The sequence below is a fragment of the Salmo salar genome, chromosome ssa06 (assembly GCF_905237065.1).
Source record: "Salmo salar chromosome ssa06, Ssal_v3.1, whole genome shotgun sequence".
Lineage (NCBI taxonomy): Eukaryota > Metazoa > Chordata > Actinopteri > Salmoniformes > Salmonidae > Salmo > Salmo salar.
Genome location: NC_059447.1, coordinates 52,737,934 through 52,746,616, shown reverse-complemented (window position 1 = coordinate 52,746,616; position 8,683 = coordinate 52,737,934).

The following is an 8,683-nucleotide window of genomic DNA, read 5'->3' as shown; positions in this document are numbered from 1 at the left end:
TTCTCACCAAGCTGCTTGGTGATGGTCTTGTAGCCCATTCCAGCCTTGTGTAGGTCTACAATCTTGTCCCTGACATCCTTGGAGAGCTCTTTGGTCTTGGCCATGGTGGAGAGTTTGGAATCTGATTGATTGATTGCTTCTGTGGAGAGGTGTCTTTTATACAGGTAACAAACTGAGATTAGGAGCACTCCCTTTAAGAGTGTGCTCCTAATCTTAGCTCGTTACCTGTATAAAAGACACTTGGGAGCCAGAAATCTTTCTGATTGAGAGGGGGTCAAATACTTATTTCCCTCATTAAAATGCAAATCAATTTATAACATTTTTGACATGCGTTTTTCTGGATTCTTTTGTTTTTATTCTGTCTCTCACTGTTCAAATAAACCTACCATTGAAATTATAGACTGATCATTTCTTTGTCAGTGGGGAAACGTACAAAATCAGCAGGGGATCAAATACTTTTTTCCCTCACTGTATGTGTTAGGGGGCTAGGATCAGTCTGTTATATCTGGAGTATTTCTCCTGTCTTATCCGGTGTCCTGTGTGAATTTAAGTATGCTCCCTCTAACTCTCTCTTTCTCTCTTCTCTCGGAGGACCTGCGCCCTAGGACCATGCCTCAGGACTACCTGGCCTGATGATTCCTTTCTGTCCCCAGTCCACCTGGCCGTGCTGCTGCTCCAGTTTCAACTGTTCTGCCTGCGGCAATGGAACCCTGACCTGTTCACCGGACGTGCTACCTTGTCCCGGACATGCTGTTTTCGACTTTCTCTCTCTACACACCTGCTGTCTCTAACTCTGAATGATCGGCTATGAAAAGCCAATTGACATTTACTCCTGAGGTGCTGACCTGTTGCACCCTCTACAATCACTATGATTATTATTATTTGACCCCGCTGGTCATCTATGAACGTTTGAAAATCTTGGCCATGTACTGTTATATTCTCCACCCGTCACAGCCAGAAGAGGACTGGCCACCCCTCAGAGCCTGGTTCCTCTCTAGGATTCTTCCTAGGTTCCTGCCTTTCTAGGGAGTTTTTCCTAACCACGGTGCTTCTACATCTGCATTGCTTTCTGTTTGGGGTTTTAGGCTGGGTTTCTGTATAGCAGTTTGCGACATCGGCTGATGTAAAAAGGTCTTTATAAATACATTTGATTGAAATTTGATTGATGTGCCTGGGCCTACAGAGCTGCAAGCTGGTCATCTTGACACCAAGCGAGCACATGGAAGTGGACATTCCATTTGATAAAGACTACACAGATGCACATGTGCAACAGCTGAAGAAGTTCTACTTTTTACACATGCTACCTAGGCTGGCTGATGATTAGGCTGAAAAGAAGATAAATCTCTGCCCAAAGTACCTGGAGCTCTTTAAGTAAATGGGGTGAGCAATAGATTGAATATGCTGGCCATACACAATTCAATTAGTTTGAGCGTGCACTTACTTCATGAAGTACTGTTTTAATAAATATATATATTAAATAATACATAAGATACTAATATATTAGATAATCCATTTATTACGAGATATACCTACACAAACAAAGTGTAATGATGTATCACCAGTTTATTTTTCATAGGACAAAGTCAATTTTTCATAGGACAGAACCAGTTAAAATAGGCAAGTTGGTACAGGCAGTTGTGTGAGCTGACAAAACAATGACAAAACAATGATTTAAAACAAATACAGCTTACAGTTGGAATAAAATAATGTTACAAATGCTGACAATGTTTTGCAGGTCATTAATAGGAATGAAGTGATGTACATTTCTGGAATACATAAACAATCGGTGCAGGTTTTTAGTCATGTCGATTGTGTTTGACATTGTGTCTATTTGATAGAAATAAGCTCTCTTCTCTGATTTACAAGAGCTGCACAAATGTTAAGTATGTTGTCAATTTTAGGGACCAAACTAATAGGCACAGTTTGTGAGAGAATCTTATTGCTCGTTCCACATGAATACGTACATTAGTAAGGCGTTGGGTGCGAGTGACCTGCTCATTTGTCAACTGGTATTGCTTGCATGTAAATGCTGGTAAGACGAAGGGTACATTCCGTTCCTCTAGCAAGTCCCTAATTGTGAAGCCACGGTCCCCATCACCTCATCTCCAGCACGCAAATGATCGAGAAACCCTGAGTTCTGTGTTATGAACCTATCGCTACATTTCCCACTATAAGCCTCTGAAATGAACATAACCATTCCTGATGGAGCAGTTAGATCTTTTACAGTATTACTGGCATAGTAGTGACTAAGATTCAGTTCTTGAGTCCAGATTTTTTGCCTTCTGCAAAACACTTTCTGTGCAGTCAATAACATAAATTGTGTTTGAAAAATTCTCCTGAAAACCTGTGGCATAGTAGCCTTTATCGTCTCACGAGGCAGCCATGGAATGAGATCCTTGGTGTGCTCAGCAATGACATCTATCCAGAATTTCAATGTTTTACTGACCTGACCCGGGTGACCTTTTGAAGTGTCTTGCTAAATCAGCTATAACAAAGTTCTGTCTAAGTTTCATTAGTGTCAACAGAATTTGGTCTACAACCAGAATTGTTGATGATATGGGGGCAAAATCTTGTAAGCAAGACACAAGAGTGTTGAATTTTAATAGTGGAATCCCTGTGTACAGCAGAGAGTCTGCATCATCTTTCAATGTAACATCTGCACCAGACAGTGACCTCTCAGGGGGATGGTGCAGTCGTCATGTGATGATAGGTCCTTTGGAGTAGGTGGGGTCCTCCATTGCTGGGTCTGACCACTGTGTTTGGGCATCATGTAAGGTCTTTGAAATAGGACCTGGCTACTCAGAAACCTCCACCACACCAGGCTCATCTGAAGGTGGTGATTAGTTGAATATGAATATGAATACAGATGATTAGTTAATGAGATTATTGGGTAAGGATCTGGAAAAGCAAATTAGGGATAATTTTAAAAACATATTAAACTCCCTGTGCCTTACTTATAGTGTTTATCAGACTATTCTCTACTGCAAATAAGCACTCTAAACCCAGTGGGATACATAGACTAGGTTTAATATTTTCAAAAATAAATAGGTTATTCTTCTATTAATATTATTATAAATTAAGAATAGTCATGGATTAAGGTTAAACAATATGTACCTTATTTCTAATGTCAGGTAGCCTACCACTGACTCAGTGTTTACAATTATAAAGCGTTAAACATAGATTTCATAAGTGGCAGATTTTTTTTTAAGTGGCTGGTAGAAATGAAGGAGATTCATTTCAGACCCTGACTAGAAGCTATCGTAGTCAGATTCTAGTAACAAAAACTGAAGACAAACACGCAATATCAAAACTAGTCGACATACCTGTTCTTGTGACATGTCTATCAACCCTCCTGCTGAGGCGGCGTCTCTTCCCTGGTGGCCTCTCATAACCCAGAAAGAGCGTTGGGTATGGGTTATCCTGCGTTGGCGTCTTATCAACAAAGTGAAACAAGCAAACATACAACTTTTTGGGGGGCTTTTTTAAGTTAAAGTTTTTGAGACAATTTCTTTTCGCTTCGTCGTCATTTGGGAGGTGATGGAAAATGTACCATCTCTGACCAAGATGCCAAGATGGTGGCTTGAACAGATGCTTTTTTACCGAGCTCCGCACCACACTTCAGAAAGATTGTGAAAAAAATACTAGTTTACAGTCATTACTATTACTGTTTTTATTTGTTCAAGATATAAGAACTTTCCTGTGACTGGAATAAGAATTGGATCATTTATTTCGGCATGTCCATGCGAAGTTGTGACAAAAATAGAAAGGAAGAAACTAGCCGTTCTATTACTAATCAATAAGAGAGAAACGTGCTTATAGACACCTGCCATTACTACACTTGCCCTATAGATAATATCATGCTTTTGAATGCTGTTGAATATGAGGAATTCCCCTCTTTACCGGTTACTCCGTGCAAACCTCCACCCTACAAAAAATAAAAAAACATGAACTCTGACATCGGGGCTACCCTCTCCATACTCATCAACTCCATGTCTGATGCCATTGAGAAAATGGTAGGGGCGAACACCATGGTTAACACCATGGTTATCGAAGGCTTGAAAAAGACTGTGGAGTTTGCATGTGGTGAAATCAAGGATGTGAAAATGAGAGTGGAAAAAGTTGGAAAAAGTGTGGAAAAGATGGAAAAGAATAACAATGTCTACCATAGACGTCTCACTGATCTGGAACAATACACAAGAAGATGGAACCTGAGACTCTACAGTGTGCCAGAGGTGGAGAATTAGGATGTGCGACGAGAGGCTATCAGCATCTGCCAAGAAGTTATGCCTACAGAGAAGAACAAAGTTGGTGATACCATCGTGTTGTGCATCGCCTCGGCAAGAAGCAACAGCAAAACGATTCAAGACCAAGGGGTATCATCATCCTTTTCGCTGCCAGAATCTACAGGGATGCTATCTACTAGGAAGAACGCCTTCCTTCAGAGCCATGGTCTGCGTTTCGCCGAGCATCTCAGCCTGGAGGACATAGAAAGAAGGAACAAGTTGTGGCCAATGATCAAGAAAGCACGAAATGAGGGAAAGGCTGCTTACTTCGTCAGAGGACGAGGCTTCAGCAATGGTTTGGAAATCCATATTCCTCCCTAGAATCTCACCAGAAGGAAAAGATTGATGGTTTCAACCATGGTATTCTCATTTTCCTTGTATTGATTAACGACACCTAACAAGCATCAGGTGACTATGTTTCAGAACACTCAGCTACCTCAATTTATTAGTTTGTTCTTGTATAACCAGACCAGAAGGCCTATTTTGTTTACAAACTTACGAAGAAGTTGTATTTATTTTTTATGTATATAGTAACTATGATACTGTTTTAACCTGTTAGGGCAAGGGGGCAGTATTGACACGGCCGGATAAAAAACGTACCCGATTTAATCTGGTTACTACTCCTGCCCAGTAACTAGAATATGCATATAATTATTGGCTTTGGATAGAAAACACCCTAAAGTTTCTAAAACTGTCTGAATGGTGTCTGTGAGTATAACAGAACTCATATGGCAGGCCAAAACCTGAGAAGATTCCATGCAGGAAGTGGCCTGTCTGACAAGTTGTGTTTCATCTTGGCTCTTTTTATTGAAGACTGAGGATCTTTGCTCTAACGTGACACTTCCTACGGCTCCCATAGGCTCTCAGAGCCCGGGAAAAAGCTGAACGATATCGAGGCAGCCTCTGGCTGAAACACTTTATCGCGTTTGGCAAGTGGCCGATCAGAGTACTATGGGCTTAGGCGCGTGCCCGAGTCGACCCCATGCTTTATTTTCTTTCGTCTGTTTACCTAAACGCAGATTCCCGGTCGGAATATTATTGCTTTTTTATGAGAAAAATGGCATAAAAATTGATTTTAAACAGCGGTTGACATGCTTCGAAGTACGGTAATGGAATATTTAGAATTTTTTGGTCACGAATTGCACCATGCTCGTCACCCTTATTTACCCTTTCGGATAGTGTCTTGAACGCACGAACAAAACGCCGCTATTTGGATATAACAATGGATTATTTTGAACCAAACCAACATTTGTTATTGAAGTAGAAGTCCTGGGAGTGCATTCTGACGAAGACAGCAAAGGTAATAACATTTTTCTTATAGTAAATCTGACTTTGGTGAGTGCTAAACTTGCTGGGTGTCTAAATAGCTAGCCCTGTGATGCCGGGCTATCTACTGATAATATTGCAAAATGTGCTTTCACCGAAAAGCTATTTTAAAATCGGACATATCGAGTGCATAGAGGAGTTCTGTATCTATAATTCTTAAAATAATTGTTATGCTTTTTGTGAACGTTTATCGTGAGTAATTTAGTAAATTCACCGGCAGTGTTCGGTGGGAATGCTAGTCACATGCTAGTCACATGCTAATGTAAAAAGCTGGTTTTTGATATAAATATGAACTTGATTGAACAAAAGATGCATGTATTGTATAACATAATGTCCTAGGGTTGTCATCTGATGAAGATCATCAAAGGTTAGTGCTGCATTTAGCTGTGGTTTGGGTTTATGTGACATTATATGCTAGCTTGAAAAATGGGTGTCTGATTATTTCTGGCTGGGTACTCTGCTGACATAATCTAATGTTTTGCTTTCGTTGTAAAGCCTTTTTGAAATCGGACAGTGTGGTTAGATTAACGAGAGTCTTGTCTTTAAAATGGTGTAAAATAGTCATATGTTTGAAAAATTGAAGTTTTTGCATTTTTGAGGAATTTGAATAATGCGCCATGGGATTACACTGGCTGTTGAGTAGGTGGGACGCAAGCGTCCCACCTAGCCCATAGAGGTTAAAGGGCATACAGGTCTGCTCTGACTTCACACGGTAATTGTTCAATTTTTTTATTATTATTAATATTTATTTCCAAGTGAAAAAGGTCTTAGGAACGTGTATATGTAAAACAAAATATTATCTTTTTTTTATGATCAGTTTTCATATGCACTTAAGATAGTAGGTACCCTTATATTTCAATTATTATTTTGTATTTTATTTCTCAGAATAGTTCCTGATTCCACTAAAGAGGGTTTTTAGTCTCTCTTACTACAGAGAACCTGTCACGTCCTGACCAGTAGAAGGGGTTATTTGTTATTGTAGTTTGGTCAGGACGTGGCAGGGGGTATTTGTTTCATGTGGTTCGGGGTGGTTGTGTGTTTAGTAGGGTGTTTGATTTATTATTCCGGGTTTTGGGCACTGGTCTATGTTAATGTATTTGTCAGCGATTGCTAGGAGTGGTGGTAGGAGTCAGGCGCAGAGAGCAGAGGTAAGAAAAAATGTGTTTATTCCTTATTGTACGACAACGGTCGACGCCAACACAACCGGCGTGAATAACGAAGTGCCCAACCCCTATACAACGGGTCCACAGTTCGCACAGAAAATAACACAGGCAGATCGCCAGCACATCCAACAAAAAGCACTCTGACGAAAATAATCCCGCACAAACCTGGGCGGGCTAAACAGGCTTAAATAACCATAAATCAAGAGACACAAATAAGGAACAGGTGCAAACAATAAGACATACCAACCGAAAAGGGAAAAGGGATCAGCGGCGGCTAGTAGGCCGGCGACGACGACCGCCCAGAGATGCTCTACAGCCCTGAGCATTCAGCAGGGGTGGACAGGTTGGGTGGTGGAAGAAGACCTGAGCCTGAGCCACCTCCAGTATAGGTTAGTTGGGGAGGGGTGTAGCACAGGAGCCGTTCGGGGTGGTTGTGTGTTTAGTAGGGTGTTTGATTTATTATTCCGGGTTTTGGGCACTGGTCTATGTTAATGTATTTCTATGTTTAGTCTAGTTCTTGGTATTTCTATGTTTAGTTAATTGGGTATTGGACTCTCAATTGGAGGCTGGTGTTTTCTAGTTTCTTCTGATTGAGGGTCCTATATATAGGTATGTGTTTGTTTTAGTGTTTTGTGGGAGATTGTGCTGGGTGTAGCTTTGTTGCCTTACCGGCCTGTTATTAGTCGTTGTGTTTTTTTGTGTACGTATTTATTTTGGTTCACCTTCTTTGTCCGATTAATAAAAGAAGATGACTGCACATTTCCCCGCTGCGTCTTGGTCCACTTTACCCTACGACAACCGTGACAGAACCCTTGGTTTGGTCTTGAACATAATTTTCTGTTGAGTTGAATTTCAAACAACTAGCTCAGAGTTTATGGTATAAGCTATTTTCACTTTAAGTTGACTTAAATGGTGCAGATCTCGGTTCGTTGTTGCTTACGTTCACTGCTCCTACGTTTTTGACTCATCCTACAATCTTTGTTGTTTTGTCTTTGTCTATAGTTTCTCTTAATGCTAGGGGATTACGAAACAACGTGAAGCACAAGGCCTTATTTTTATTTTCTAAACAATTTCAAACAGATTTTAGCTTTTTTCAAGAGTCTCACTCAATTTCGGCTGATGCCAACTTCTGGAGGTCACAGTGGGGCAACAATATTTGGCTTTCCCATGGATCTGAACGCTCCGCTGGTGTCACTACAATGAAATATACCTTTGGTGGTAATATTCTACACTCGGAATGTGACCCCTTTGGTCACTTTATTTGTCTTGTGATCAGATACAATGACATTACGCTCATTACTGTAAACTTCTACGGGTACAACACCAAACATGAGAATGATGAGTTGCTTGAATCTACAGTATAAAGAAACATATTGGTTATCTACATTTCCAAATTCGTTATTATTGATAGGAGGGGACTTTAACATTACTATAGATAATTCAACTGATAGATGGCCCCCAACCAATCCGAATTTGGGTTTAATACTTTTTATGGAAAAGATTGATCTTACTGATATATGGAGAGAGAGAGAGGTTTCCGAGCCGACAGATCATCCACTTGGAGTAAAAAAACAGGTTCCAGACAGTCCAGAATAGATTGTTGGCTTATATCCGAATGTATAGATAGTGAGTGTGTTACTACAAATATTTGTACTACTCCCCTCACAGACCATAGGCCCATTTACATTGATATCAAAATATTTACCCCTGATACTAACCTTGGCAGAGCATCCTACTGGAAGCTAAATAGCTCGTTATTAAATAATGATATAGTTAAGGTTGAGGTTAAAGATCTGCTCTCACACTTTTGGGAAAGGGCTTGTGAAGAAAAATCTTATTGCAAGAACTGGAGGCTCTTTAAATTTGACGTGTCCAAATAACTTAGAAAATATGGTATTAATGTTGCTAAGA